We start from the raw sequence: 15,729 nt of genomic DNA, 5'->3' as shown, positions 1-15,729 counted from the left end.
TTCGCCAATAGCAGGATTCTCCCACTTCGCACATAGGCTCGCATTCCTGTGTAAAGACTTGGTGTACACTGGAGCATTATTGTCCAATAATCAGGCATAACAGCCGACATAACCATTCGGTCGGAAGTGAGGTTAGTGTGTAAAGTGACACGATGGTCGAAAGTCTTTCCAAAGTGTCGATTGTCGGCTTATTTGGTTGGCTGTACTGTTTAATATTTTCCCACCAATCTACCCAACGATCATGTAGTGTGTATAAGTTTCCGTTCGATCCATGAACAACTGCCGATAGTTCCTCAAGCTGCGACTCCTTTGGGGGAGTGTGTATGTTAATTTCAGATGCCTGTACCAGTCCCACATAGTGTGGTGTCTGCACGTCACTCATTTGGTGATTAGATGCTTCTAGCGATAAAGCAATAGCAGGTGTATATTGCATTAATACGCACAGCATATGTCTGCCATTTTAATTAGAAACCTTTGTCAGTGTAGTGTCGTAAAAGAAAACAAAAAATAAACAACATTTCATTTATGTGTGTATTAATTATGTCTGCCTCCATAATTATAGCTATGTGTCACTTTATTGTAGACTCAATACACATTAATAAAAATGTGAACATATGTACACTGTACATGTGCTAACGAATGTATGAAGAAAACGTGTTACCTTCGCTTTTTTTTTTATGAGGTTGGTGGGTACTAACTGCCCTTTATTTAAGTTTCTTGGGGATATCGTTACATGGACCTCAAAAATTGCATCAGTGTGTACAAAATTCTAATCTTTGCTCATGACAATATGGCTGTGAAAAGTCGCTGCCCAGGTGGTCGATCTTTCGCTAATCGTCTAAAACGCGTTTAGTTTGTACACATTAATTGTCAAAGCGATCGGACCTTTGGTTGAAGGTAAAGTTGTTTTAGAGAACACGTTGGTCAGAAAATTCTTCAGTGTGCACCTAGCCTCATCTCAGGCTGCTTAAGTGACTTGATAGTGGATTTTCTGCAGTGATCCAGCTACAAGACCTCTCTGTGCAAATCTACACGCAGCTTCTCTTTGCATAGCTCAGGTATCCCTCTCTTCCTCTATACACTTTCGGCAGACTCTGCTTTACACACACACACTCCTTTTCTTGTTGCTGTGACACACCTCGCACTCCCAGCACCTCTTCCTGTCAGCTTTTTCCTTCCCGCCTCTCTCTCTCCTCCTCAAACTCTCCGGTATGGCTGACCTCTACTTCTTCCTGTATTTCCATAGCAACCTCAGCACTTGGCTGTTTAGTACAAGTCAGTCTGGTTACATGTATTTAGGAGTTTTGTTATAAATGTCATCTGTCTGCATAGTTAGGATTGTGAACCCCGATCATCGGTATGCAGTTACGCCTAAACAAGATTAAGACAAGACAGATAAAGAACCTGGTCCAGATGGCATCCACCCATATGTGCAAAAAGCAATTAAGTTCAGTAATTGACAGAAAATGATTTCTTATATTTAATATATGAAGAATATCTTTAAATTGGCACAAAGCAGACGTGGCTCCAATTTTATAGGGGGAACCAAATCTGAACCAGGAAATTACAGATCAGTTAGCCCAACGTGTGTCCTGGGTAAATGATAAAGTTATTCGAACGTATTCTGTGGGATGTGATTCTGAATTATGTTGTATCGTGACGGGGTTATGCTATGATGTGGTAATAACTAGGATTCTTACACATTAAATGGAATAGAAATGGTGAATTTATTAAACTCTCCCTAAAAGTATTTTCAATGATGCGACATGTGTCTCAGCGTACCTCTGGACATTTGAAAATTGGAAAGCGGGTCAAACTGTCACGGCAAAGCCACGGGTTCGCTGGAGGGGGGAGTGTTTCGCATCACCCAGTGGGCATGTCTTTGTGGAAGTGGGTGTGTCTTGCACAAGTCACCCCAAAACACCAGGTCATCTCTATCCACCCCCACGCACAACAAATCACTTATAGTAACCACCAAAACACACACAACAAATGCCACATCACCACATAACACCCACACAGGCAGACTAAATGTCTCAGGCAAGAACAAATAACTTGCTTCAAAGTATACCACATATTCTCTCTCAACGATCCTAAAAAAAAAACAGTCACCCTGAAACATTAATACCCCAATATTAACTCCAATGACAGACACTCACCTAAATAGTGTTTACATAATTTATTGTTTTTTTTGTCATGAGATAAGCAGGATCTGATGGGGAAAAAATAATTTCTGTATAAGGTGTTCCCTCAGAGTACTTCTACTCCTGGCCACAAGGTGGCACTGTTGCAAAACAGTCTGCATCAGTTGAGGGAAGGTCTCGGCAAGGGGGTAACTTTGATTCAAGAGTGAGCACAGATCACTCCGCATCCTGTTATACCAAGTAAAGTATAATAGCCTTTCCTGTGTAGAGAATAGGTATAGATTGGTGTTTGCATATGTACTGTATAAAAGAGCCCTGTATGTCTAGGCTAGGGTCACAAAATGACATTGCTGAATAAATGACAACCATTAGAATGGACCAAGTTAGAACATTTAATCAGTTTCAATCCACAGAGCAATTTAAGATACAGTAGTAACCAGTGGTAAAATGAACCAAATTTCAGGAAAAATGGCATAAATATTTAGAAGAACAGAACATTGTTCTGCATTCTGTACTGTAATGATCATTCTTCATCTGTATTTATGCTAGCTGACCTACACCTTGAAAGTACAATTTATGGACTATAACATTTAGTTATCTAAATGTTTAACATTATTTAAGGCTATTTGCCCCTTATTTGTGTTTCATTTTCTTTTAAGAAATACAGCAGTAATATTTTTATAGTATTGATTTATGATCAAACTAAACGGGTCTCTATTCTGTTTTTATTTCATTAGATAGTTGAAACTAACAGCTACCAGATGCAAACCTCTTAGGAAGCCTTTATTACATAAAATCGTTCACTAAACATGTGCTAAATCCTTTTTACTGCTTAATAGTGTTTTTAAGGGAATAAACAATAAGACATGGAAGAGAATTGCAGAGCAGCACTAAGGTAGAGACTTCCACAGTTCTGGGAAAGATACAGGTCACCTAAAAAGCCACATACTGCCCTCTTGATGAAAACTGCAGCCACTCTTGACCAAATTATTATTTTTCTCTTCTTTGTACTCGTGAAATTAAAAACCAAACAGCCTGTTTAGCAGAGTAATCCACAATTTGTCTTCTCGTGAAGTGATCAATGAATCCTAAGTTAGTCTTTGCCCAATTGCAATTACCAACCATAGTTCCAGTCTTGCCTAGCAAGGGTATGCGTGTTACTGTTATTAATGTCACAAAAGAGCCACCTGGCTTGTGTTTTAAAGGTAAATGGGTTGACAAGTGTTATAGAATGTATGACACGCATGCTTTTCAGTTTGAGTTTTTGTCATATTCATTGTATAAAACGTGTCCCTTCTGGTGATGGCATAATATGTTCACATGAAACATAACACCACCAATGTAATTCAAAGGAGCTGTCTGGTTTCAAATTGTCCAAGTCCTAGCAACCTGTGTAAGTGTACGACTGTTAACTTGAACACAAACAAAAATGTATTTATTAGGAATAAAACATAACCCAAAACTAAACCAGAAGAGGTACATTTAAAACATTTAAATATATAGGCAGTTTGGAAATCTAAGCTCTAACCAGCAGCACCAATAATTTTAACAAAATAATAAAATTAATCACATATTTAATTTAAAAAATATATATATGTATAATTCTTTTAAAAAATTTTTTTCCCATAATACAATACCCAACATGCCAAGATTGACTGATGCCTTGTTTGTGACACTTGCTCATTTTACAACTTGCTCATTTTACATTTGCATCATGCATTCTCGAAAATATCATACCGAATCAAAGCCCCCCAAAATTAACTTTGATCCCCAATATTTGTTTCCTAATTCTTGGGTCCAATTAATGCTTTCAAATCTTGTATAAAAGTACACATATTTGGCATTCTTGTACTTATGTGAAATTGATGCTTAATCTTTGGGGTAAATATCTGAGGTTGGTTGTTGCAATTATGTGAAACTAGATACAGGATAATCATTGAAAAGTAATAATTTTATTTAATAGAAAGTTGTACCTTGTTCCTTTGATACTCTCTCATAAAGAGGGGGATCTAATGGCAGCTCTTCCTTGTAATTACAACGCATTTCACCACCAGATCGTGGCTTCCTCAGTATACAGAACCAACTTTAGAAGCCGCTAACTGCTGGCAAAATGCATTTGAATTACATTTACACAGCAGACTACCACTGACACAGGTACAGTTTGCATTGTTTTGTTATTTAGTTTTACTTTTTAGTGATAAATTTAATATAGTTTATGTTTTTTTACTTTAACTTGTTCTACTTGGTAATCTAGTATTCAAACAATACCATTATTTTATCTTATTCTATTTAATCACCCAAACACACTAACTTACATTACATTTTTCTAACTCTCTTTATTCATATAATTTACATACCAAAATACAATAAAGCTTAGTCAGCATTGTGGAATGAGGCAGCTAACAACCAACATGAGATCTGTATGAAATGTCCACCAGCAGGTGCAATAGAGGGTTTCATGGGAGTAAATAAGTCTGTCTGACTGCTAGATTTTTGTTTTAAGCGCAAATGGTAATTATTGGGTGCAGTCAATGGTTGAAGTGGACATTTAGAAGGGACAGTATGAAAAATGTAATGGGAATGTAAGTGGATACAATTTGATAGTTTTACAAGGAAGACAGTAGTAAAAGTGGCTGATTGGATTAACACTGTAAACCCCCACTTATATATTAATATTATACTAAATAATGTAACAACTTTTTAATGATATTTTATTGTATTTAATTGGATCAAATATCATTTTTAGCATCCTGGTTCCGCATTCAACTACCACCCCCACCCACAAAGTCTCAAGCTACACCACTCTGGAAAGCCATACTTAATTTAGTGCTTGACGTTAACAAATGGCTAACTATACATTTTTTGTAGTAGTATTAGTTGGAGGATACCGTTTTGTAGCGCATGTCATTGTACACACTACCTGAGTGCATAGGTCAACCTGCTATGGTCTCCAAGGGTATGTACACATGGGGGATTCATTTACAACTTTGCAAAGTTTCAGCTGTGCTTCAATCACAGCCTGATCTACTGACCACTAACAGTTTGTAGAAGAGATGCTTAACCTATAAGCCTAATTGAAGGTTTATATCCACATATTCCCTTTCCTCCTGGAAGTACAAGTGAGGAGGGAGACGTGCCATCGCAACTCGCATCATTTTGGATCTGCTTGCGTGATGCAATGTAGACATCCTCATCACCATTTATTTATATAGCCTCACCAATTCTGCTGCGCTATACAGAGAATACTGGCCATTCACATCAGTCCCTGCCCCACTGGAGCTTACAGTCTAAATTCTCTAACACACATACAGACTAGTGTAAATTTTGTCAGCCGGCAATTACACCACACAGTTAAGACCCTAGGCAGGAATCAAACTCGCGACCCCAGTGCTGAAGCAGAAGTGCTAACCAATAAGCCACCGTGCCGCGCAATTATGTCATTTTTGCCATGGGGGGGGGGGGGGGGGGGGGGCTTGGTTGACATTATGCAATTTGCAATCATCTTTTTTTATTGAGAACTCCATTTTAGTGAGAATTAAATCCCTGGTGGTTTCATTATGTGAGTCAGGACTATTTTATAGCTGATATATGCCAATATATTTTGTTTTTGCTTAAAGAACAAGTTTGCTGTATTTCGTTAGCAGTGGAGGGTTTTTGGCTCCCAGACCACCATTGTTTACCTTTATGACTGCTCTGTACTGGTCCATTTGGTATAGAGAGCAATGAAACACATCAGACACACTATTAGTGTTGCACCATTATGTACATACTCTCGCTGCTCAGAAAGAAGTCTGATAATAGCATGTTGTGGGTCACATCTGAGTTCGGCATCCAATAGATTAATAAACTAAATCAGGCTAGCTAAGGATTGTGACAGAGCACTCATTGCTGCTTCTTAGCTGCAGTTTGTTTGTTTGTTTGATTGTTTTTTAAAGTTGTTGCAATGACAACCTGCAACTGCGTAGTTGAAATGTTGTTGCAAAAGTTGTAGTCGCAAAAGTGTAGTTGCAAAAGTTGTTGCAATGACAACCTGCAACTGTTGTGTATCCTAATAATATAGAAGCCAAGTCACACACATGTTGTTAAGAAAATTATAATAACTCGAAAATGTTCCACAGGGATGTTTTTAAAGATATCATTAGCGGCATGTTATTCAGATAATAAGGATATTGCATGAACAGCTGCTGTCTCCTGATGTCTTCAGATCTCAGTAGATTAGTGATGGTTATACACTGCCTGATGTAGTAAAATTTTACTTTACAAAGATATGTAACCTGGTGTGTTTTTACACATTAGCTGCAAAAAAGTAATGCAACAATTAAAAGGGAACTGCACTAATTTTATTCAAACACCTTAATTATTAATATGATTTTCAGATTCCATTTATTAGTCTGTACTGTCTCTGGCTCATTCACTGTGCCTTGGAAAACTTCAAGAAGAATAAGGCGGATTTTCCACTATGGCTTATCATGGCAAAGAAAATCACCTTCACTGTAATTTATCATTAAACTCTTGCAGAGGCAGCGGAGTGATAAAGGCCAGGAGTGGTAAGGGTTAATTTACTGCCTCACCGGTCCAGTCTGAGGGGTATTGGCATGCGTGACTTGGTTATCCTGAGATGGCGGTAACAGATCAAACGTTGCGGCTGTACACTTACCACTGTGACGCTTTTAAATATACTTCCCCATATATACAACACACAAACCATTTTAGTGGCTGACATACAATACAGAGGCCATTCTAGGGACCACTATACAATACCAAAAGCATCTTTATAAACAATACACAATAGAAATACCATTTTAGTGGACTCCATACAATATATGGAGCATTGTAGTAACTTCTATACAATAGAGATAACATTCTAATGACCTCTATACAACATACTTGCCTACTCTCCCAGAAATTTTGAGAGGCTCCCGAATTTCGGGAAGTCCCTCCAGCTCAGTAGGGATCCTCTCGGACCGTGGTGGAGGCAGGGCTTATAACCCGCCACCCACTATATGATGCCGTGATTTGTAATGCCAGGATCCCCCGGCGGGGAGGTTTGAAAAGTGGGCAAGTATGCTATACAATACAGAGAGCATTTTAGTGACCATTATACAAAACACAGTGCATAGTAGTGACTACAATCCAGTACCAATCCTATAGGCCATTATAAAAATGAAGAACCCCAAATATCCTCTGGTTTTACAATGCAGGTTGCCAAAATGTTTGTTGCATTGTAATTCATGTCGCCTAAATATCTGGTGTTACAGCACAGGCTGCTAAAACCATTGGTGGCTTTTCTAAACAGACCCAATATCTCTGGTGGTTTTATAATGCAGACCCCTGTGGGTCCCTTTACAATCACTTAACTGCTGTTACCAACTACTCCTAGTTGTGTTAATTGGAAACCAGACACTCACCAACTGTAAAACTATGCACCAGTTGTAGTAGAGTAGTTGCACCAGGCTCCTTCATCGGCACCTGGAACTGCACATTCAGTGTGTTGTGTATAGCAAGAGTAGCAGGCAGAACATTAACTCAGGGCGCTGGGTTGAAGACCAGACTGGGGAACAGATTAGAGTGTCAACTCTATATGTAGGTTGCAGGAATCAGAAGATAATAGGCATCTTGCTTAGACACAGTGGTGTTTATTGCTCATATATAGCCCTTAAAGGACTGTTAAACATCACTATGTGGTAGTGATGATCTATCCAGGAATACAAGATGGTACACACTTTACATGGTGCTCTGCTGTTTCTAGCTCCAGCCCCCAACCCTTTTAGCCAAAACAGGTTGATTAATATATCTTGCATATCAATCAGCTTGGATACTTTCACACCTTTTCACATTGTTCTCAGTGACAGGGGTGTGTATTCTTCCTCCCCTGTCCACGTACTGCCACGGTAAAAGGGTTCAGCCACCTCTCAGCTCTGACACAAGTAAGTCTGGTCTGAAAATGTTTAGATTTCTCACCCAAAATAATTACAGAAACTCTGGGGTCTAGCTCGTACCTCTAAGCAAATATTAACTCCAGAGGGTGGGTGGCCACATCCAGGGACAGTGGTCTCCCTGCTACAGCTGCCCTTCAGGTCATGCATCTTGTGGATTCATTTTAACCCAGGAGGAGTCATTGCAGGTCTTTCCGATGATGTTGTGCTGCAGCTGGTTCAGTGGACCACCCTGGATTGCCCACCTACCCCCTCCAGGAAACCACAGTGCTCAGATAAATACCGCCAAATGAGCCCAATACTCACTGAACCACTAAGGCAAGGTAAAATATTACTTTACAGTTATTGTATGAAATACATTTTTAAACAGATTTACCATAATAAACTCACAGCACTGCCAAGAATTTTCTTACCTAGTAACTACGCGACTGCGTAGTTCGTGGCTGAGAGACAGGCAGAGGTTGCTCCTTGACCAGGAGTGCTGGTTGGGGGTGGTGAGCCTTCTCTAGCTGCCTCTTCAACTGTGCAACAGCAGAAGGAACAGCCTAATCAAGTTGTATGTGCCTGAGGGGCAGATGCTAGCCTGCCCCACATCAGCCCATGCCAGTCAGTCAAATGTAGAAGCCAGTAAGATTTTTTAAGAAGCCAGGGAAGATATGCATCAAAAGGAAGGACTCCCAAAACTTATACGCCAGCTATTATTTTTATATATTTATTTTAAGGGACATTCACCGCCTGGCTTCTTGAGTTTGTCCAGCCTTGTATTAAAGCAGGGGTCAGGGAACTTTTTTACTTTTTACCCCCAAATATATTTAAATACACCGACGTTACCCCCTTGATTTGAAAGGAAGGAAATCATATATTATTAATTATTGGAATTCAAAATTTTATTGAATCTATTCAAAAAAAATGTCAAAGCTTCAACTTCAAAACTTCAGGTATTGGAGAAATGATGTTGCTTCATTTTTGATACGAGAGCATTAATATTGGGGCATTTTGATGTCAGAGCAATTTGGATACAGTCTTCAGCGTCCAATTGATTTCTCTGCTTTGTTTTTATGTTCATAAAATCCTTGTTCGCAAAGGTAGGTTGTTGCAAAAGGCAGCAACTTTTTGACTGCCTCCCCATGTGCAATTTTGAATGCCTTTGCAGCTGTTGACATCCAAAAATATGACAGATCTGCTTTGTTTTCAAATGCAATATGTGCTTCATTATTGCATCAAAGCTTAAGAAGTACCTCTGCCAACCCTTGAGGCTCTTCTGGTACAACAGCAATTTCACATTTAAAGGGGTCTACAATCCAACTGACAGCATGTGAATCGGCAACATTACCCCCAGGAATTTCATTTTTACCCCATTTGGGGTAATTTACCCCTGTTCCCTGACCACTGTATTAAAGGGTACCTATATGCAACGGAGACAGTGGACTTAACTTATATTCATGGACATGCAGCCTATCATTCACTAGGAACTACTGCCATCACTGAGACACATTTAGGGGTCTATTTATCATTCAGACATAAGCTCTTATGGTTTCTCCCAATACATCAAGGGGTTACTGCAAGCAAGCATGTATCACCGGGATAGCGCCATAACTATCGCCATCGCAAGATGATTATAGCAGAGGGAACAGAGGAGAAATAGAAAGATATCTTCTCTATTCTCTAGCACCCACCTCCTACTGCAGACTCCCAAAGACAGGAAAAAAGCTTTATTATTGTAAAAGCATTTTTTTACATTTTAAAATTATTTTACAATTTATTTATTTTAGTCGTCTATTTTTTAACTTTCTAGCCAGTAATACAAGCACAATTTGAAGAGCTTGTGCAACAAATGAAATAAACATTTAAAAAAAAAAAAAAAAAAATGTATACAGACCTACTCTATGGCTGACCCCAGATATATACGTATCCGAGGATATTTTTTTTCTTTTTTCTTCACCCTTAACATTTCCATGTATACAAAAAGAAATGGATCAACATAAAAAGTTCTGTCTTCAGTCCTATAATGAGCTAGGAATTTAATGACAGGCCACCAACTTGTTGACTGCACTAATTGAGACAAAACGAGTTTGCAGACCATTACAGTGTAATCATAGGGATTAGGTCTGTCTCCATTTGCATTTAACCCTCACATTTTCAAGAGGGTTTGTTACATGATTGTCAACAAAGACCATTATTATTTTCCAGATATTGGCTACTAAAGGAGACACAATTAGCATATGAATAGTATTTTAGCAACACGCCAGTAATAAAAGTCCATGTGTTAAATTACTAATATGTATATCATAGCTATAAGCCGTAAACTCCAATTAGCTTAGAGAGGGACTCAAGCCAAGCACCCCAACACCACGTTTTTTTTCTGTGTGCTAAAACAAACGCATGTTGCGCTCAGTATGTGTCCCTTGATGAATCAGGCCCATTATCATTAGTCAACAGGCCTTGTAAGGCCCATAGGCTCGGGCAAAGGATGGCAGTATTACAGTGGGTGAAAGGCCGCTCCTTTTTCATCCACTTACCACATATGTACCCAAGGAGTTTGTAAATCAATGCCATATTTCCTTTATTTAATATGTATTTGTAGTTTTGCTTGTGGTGGACGAGTGCATGTGCTTTGGAATATATACTTACCAGCAGAGCGGTACTACAACTAGGTGAACCAAGGTTATTGACTAATGCCAGATCATTCTTCCTGTGATTTAAACACCCCCCGGCACCCCCCATATGGAGCTCCACTCGCTGACATGAAGGAGAAACAGCTGCTCCTTCAGTCAGTGTTGCATGGGGAGTGTGGCGCTTGGCTATGATGTCACAGCCATGTGCCATACTACCCAGTCTGAGGCGCCAAGGACACGACACCCACCTTGTGGGTGTTGTATCCTTGGCTCCTGTGGCTTACACTAGCCCCTGCCAGTATAAATCTCCCATGGTCTTTTTTTTAAAATATAGATTTTAATGTAATAATATCTCATTATCGTTTTCTCTCTCATAATCCTGAAATCACACAGCCAATTCGGCCTGGGGCCTCCTATAAAGACAACAAAATTTATAACCTACATATAGAAATATGCTTCTCCAAAAGGAGATAGGACTTCTGGAAAAGGCAATATTCATTCCGCTAACTTAAAGTCTCCCTATTACTTCTAATTATTGTAATAAAGCTACTTCTACAGCTCTCTACGCTGCCAACCAAACCAACCTGCGCTGATGATCTGTCTTCAGGTGGGCAAGTCATGATCAACTAACGTGGCAGGTATTATCTCACAGAGTTGCCATGTGATCAATTTTTTTCCAGAAGTCCCTACTCCTTTGGGAGGGGATTGTTTGAATATTTTTCCCAAGTAGCATTGTCTGAAACATTTTCCAATCACTAATAGTCATTGTTCTATTGAAGCCAACCTAACATTTCAGACATATGCAGAACGGAGATATCATTAAACATGTTTGCTATAGAGTCTTAGGTTTCCCATAGCCTCTCCTAATGGGTTCATTTAAATGCAAATTAAAAAAAAAGACAAGATATAAGATTTATAAATAAGAAAAATTCAGATGTATGGACCCCTCTAGTGTGAAGTATTTCTGGGATATATTTTACTACAGTGGCAGAGTAAATGTTTTATTGATCACATCTACTGAAGTCCAGATTTTATGGAAAAGTCACATGGACCAGTGTTTAGGAAGGCAGAATTGCAGGGTGACAGGCTTCTGTTGATCCATGATCATATACATGTGTTCTTATGCATGCTACTCAGCATAAAAAACAACGCTCACTTGAAAGTACTATTAGACTACACATATTTCATTTATACAGATGATACAGGGGATGGACTGACCATGGTGGTCTTTGACAAAGAGAAGGAAGGGGGAAGTAAAAAGCGGTCTGGGCAGTGGACGTCTGGCAAATTTTAGCCCGGGGGGCAAGCCTATTAGGAACATTTAAAAGGAAAAAAAATGCAGGTGGCCCAGCCCAAGGTAGTCCACTATGCCTGGTGGTAGTGGGGGGAAGGGTGCAGATGTCCCCTGACCCCCAGCCCAGTCTGCCTCTGAGTCTGGGCTTGGGGCTACGAAAAAAAAAAAAAAAAGTTAAATTGGGGCCACATTTTCACTTACAATCACCTTTAGTTGTACATATGTAGCTCTGCTAACTGTTAAGACATTAAGGGGCATATTCAATTAGCTTTTGGATTCGCGGGATCGCGCCGGAACAGCCGCGAAACGTAATACACGTTACCGCAATAACTTGGATTTTCGTTCGCAGCCCATAGGGTTGCGTACGAAAATCCGCGTTAATGCGGTACCGTAATACCCGCAAGAACGCGCACTTTTCGCTGTAACGCGCGTTACCGCGAATCCGAAAGCTAATTGAATATGCCCCTAAGTGTAAGTACATAGAGCAGTCACAATAACACATTCTTGGGTGGGCCTTGTGTCCGTCACTTCATGTCACCTTCATTTATCATGACTAGAAGGCTGTAGTAAAAAGTCTTTCATATACATAAAATGCATTGTCAGATTTTTACACCTCCATTGTTATATTATTGATTTGCATGGGTAATAAATTATATTTCACAGAATGACCTCTAAGTATTCTAATTAATGGTGCACAATTATAAACACATATTTCCTGCATTTTGCAGTAATATTACCTTATATGATCAATGAAAGACAACCAGAGAACATCTATGGCACAGTAGGAAAATAGCTTGGTATAGGGTGGGGGAGGGAAGAACTAAATCAATAGCATCACAATGCATAGTAGAGAAGAAGAAAACCCTTGCTCATTAAAAGACCCAAATAATCATTCAAATGGAAACAACAAAATATCAATTTAAAAAGAGCAAGATGATAAAGCAACAAAACACACACACACATTAAAAAACTGTTTACTGTACTGAGGATACTGAAATGTCACGTTGTCACTGCATTATTGTGCACAGAGGCTCATGTCAATAAAGTTTATATAAATTATATGGCAGCAACATCAATATGCATATTGTAATTGTAAATTGAACATCAATGTTTGATCTGATACAATGTATGAACAAAGGGGCTAGTAAAGCAGTAACTATATGCAAATGTCAATATTTGTACACACAGTAACTGAACAAAGAAGATTTGTTGAATTTGAATTGAAACTGTAATTTCAACTAGTTGAGCACATGCAGCACATTTTCCCTTCTGCTTAGAAATGTGTTGTGAGATTGTGCCCAGCAGTCATCCATGTATGTAATTGTAGCCCCTGAATATAATTTAAACATTAACAGATAACCGCTGCCTGTATTGACCTTTACCAATAGGGATAGCTGGTCTATCCCTAATAGACTGTTCATGGTAGGGAATTAATTACTGGTGGGTGTTGGTCTGTTGTGGTTATGAATATCTGAGGAGTAGCAGACTGGTTTCATTGTGTGATAGATCCTTTTTGTGTGAGGAAAAGGAGACTGTATGCATATTATTATAGCATCACACTGTATGTGCTCCACTCCCAGATTGCTGCCTATTCTTCCTCTTGACTTCATGCTAGGAAACACATTGGGTGTGCTAGGCTAAGTAGTGGGGTGTATGCTAGGTTACATTAACTCTTTTATGGCCAAACTGTTCTGGATAGTATTAAAAGTACCCCTCTCATACATGAGATTTACCAACTTTTACTAGAGAGCATAAACAAAACACCATCCTAAAATAAAGACAGGCCACCTGCCACTCTGACCTACATAACATAACAATGGTGAAACAGGAGAGCAACCCTACAGGCCAAGTACTTTGACATTTGTCAAATCTTCACAAACATAACAGTTTCTATAATGATGTGATTATAAAGAGTCAAAGTTTAGGGACATAAAATATGAACATTAGTTTGCATGGGTGCCTATAATGTTCTGTAACACATTATAATAAAATGGAATATTATCCCCAGCATAACAGAACTTCACTGGCATTTAAAACATGCCTGTACGCAACTAACATTGCACTTGCTTTGTCTAACCTTTTTGATATGGGCAAAAAAAGCTTAATTCTGACACAAACATAAACAACTACTGAAAATAAAAATGATCAAAGCAGGATATTAATTATTTTTTTTTTCAAACAAACATCAATATTCATTCCTATTTCTTAGATCATTTATATTTTGTTCCATATGTAGAATGAAGTCTTACCTCTGTTACATAGGTGAACAGCAATCTTGGTCCACAGGCAGAAGTATCCAGCCTACCAACCTGTCCAGGAAGGATAATGTAAATCTGAGACAGTGAAGCTGTGTTTAGTAGCACAGAGCCCCACTGAGTAATACACCTGCTTCTTCACTACTGCTGTCTTCTTGTATTAGAAAAAAAAAGCACAGCTTACAAAAAAGGGCAACACCCTTTGTCTGGGTCACTAAGCTTCCCTTGTGAACAGCTAATACTTAGGCGCTCAGATAACGTTGCAGAGGAACCTTGTCTTTACAAGACAACAAAACCTACTCCATTCCTGATAAAGGACATGCAGCATTATCAGCCTGCATTCCATCCTCTGAGATCAGCTATTAGGAGAAGCAGCCCTCAGCTCGTAGAAACAGGAGCTAGGAGCCATTCTCGGTAATTATTAACAAACACGGCCGTCTTCCTACACTGCTGCTGCACCTCCCAATATATTCTCTTCTCCCTTTAAATCAAGAATATAGAAAGACATAATAGAGCACACTGCTCTCCGTAAGGAAAATGGCTGGTCCTTTGAGCAGCGCTGCAGATACCTCATTGGGTTGCATTGGCTTTTTTGTAACTATAGCAACAGCCAACAGACAGGCTTACACAGCAAGCATGGCTGACCATGTGCAGGTCATCAGCCCTGAATGCTAATTTCCTTCAATTACAGTGGACTTTATCCATGTCTAAAAACGTTTTAATTGTATCTTTCAGTATATGCAACAATATTTATTTACTCAGCAGCTATTTATTCCTATAATGACGTAACACTTTTGCTGCCAGTGGAATTCAGTATTTCAAATAAGGGTCCCAGTAGCACTGGTTTAAGTATTGAGGTACTTTAAGTAATGAAGTAAAATCAGTGTATCAATCCATACGATTATATAATCATACTTTTTTTTTTTTGTGGGTCAGACTATAATGATAATCCTTTAAATTAGTTAATAACATATTAATAAAATTTACACTAACGGTAAAAATTAATCAGAAAAAAAATATATATTTTAATACATTGTACTTGATAACCAGTGACTTTTAACCTTTTTTCATTGATAGCACCCTCAAGTTATATATCTTATTCTGTGGTACCTCTAGTCAATTTTCTATTAGAGCTAATTTCCAAGAGTACTTAAGCATAATAATAATAATTAATATTAAAAACATACAAGCACATAAAACACACATATGAAATCTAAAATGCACAAGCCTGTCAGTGTGTACTTACACAAGAATTATAAATCACAATAAAATACACAAACAGAAACTAACTTGTCTTCTGTAACTTTTTAGTGAGATATTTGGTCTTGGAGTGATTGGCAGATCCTTTTGATATTAGGTAGGATATTGGACAGACCTACCCTAATTTTTTCCTTGATTGATTGTAGCCATTCCCTCTCGTTAGATTTTATGTTTGTGAGCACAGATTTTATAGTTTTTTCACTTATAGTTCCACTTTTGTTTTCC

At 38.6% G+C, this 15,729-nt stretch overlaps 1 protein-coding gene across 10 annotated transcripts in view; it reads right to left on the bottom strand.

Moving 5' to 3' along the window:
- The window catches only part of SORBS2 (sorbin and SH3 domain containing 2), a 242,241-nt gene extending 227,430 nt beyond the window's left edge, over positions 1–14,811 (bottom strand). For 3 of the 10 annotated variants that reach the window (XM_075196811.1, XM_075196820.1, XM_075196836.1), the window contains exon 1: positions 14,239–14,809. The gene's annotated coding sequence lies outside the window, so the exon portion shown is untranslated. Of the gene's footprint in view, positions 1–14,238 lie in introns of all 10 variants that reach the window. The other 7 variants (XM_075196778.1, XM_075196786.1, XM_075196802.1 and 4 more) reach the window with 5 other exon arrangements.
- Positions 14,812–15,729: the final 918 nt, after the last annotated feature.

This window comes from Mixophyes fleayi, chromosome 1, assembly GCF_038048845.1.
Source record: "Mixophyes fleayi isolate aMixFle1 chromosome 1, aMixFle1.hap1, whole genome shotgun sequence".
NCBI classification, from domain to species: domain Eukaryota; kingdom Metazoa; phylum Chordata; class Amphibia; order Anura; family Limnodynastidae; genus Mixophyes; species Mixophyes fleayi.
This window is presented reverse-complemented; position numbering and strand designations above follow the sequence as displayed.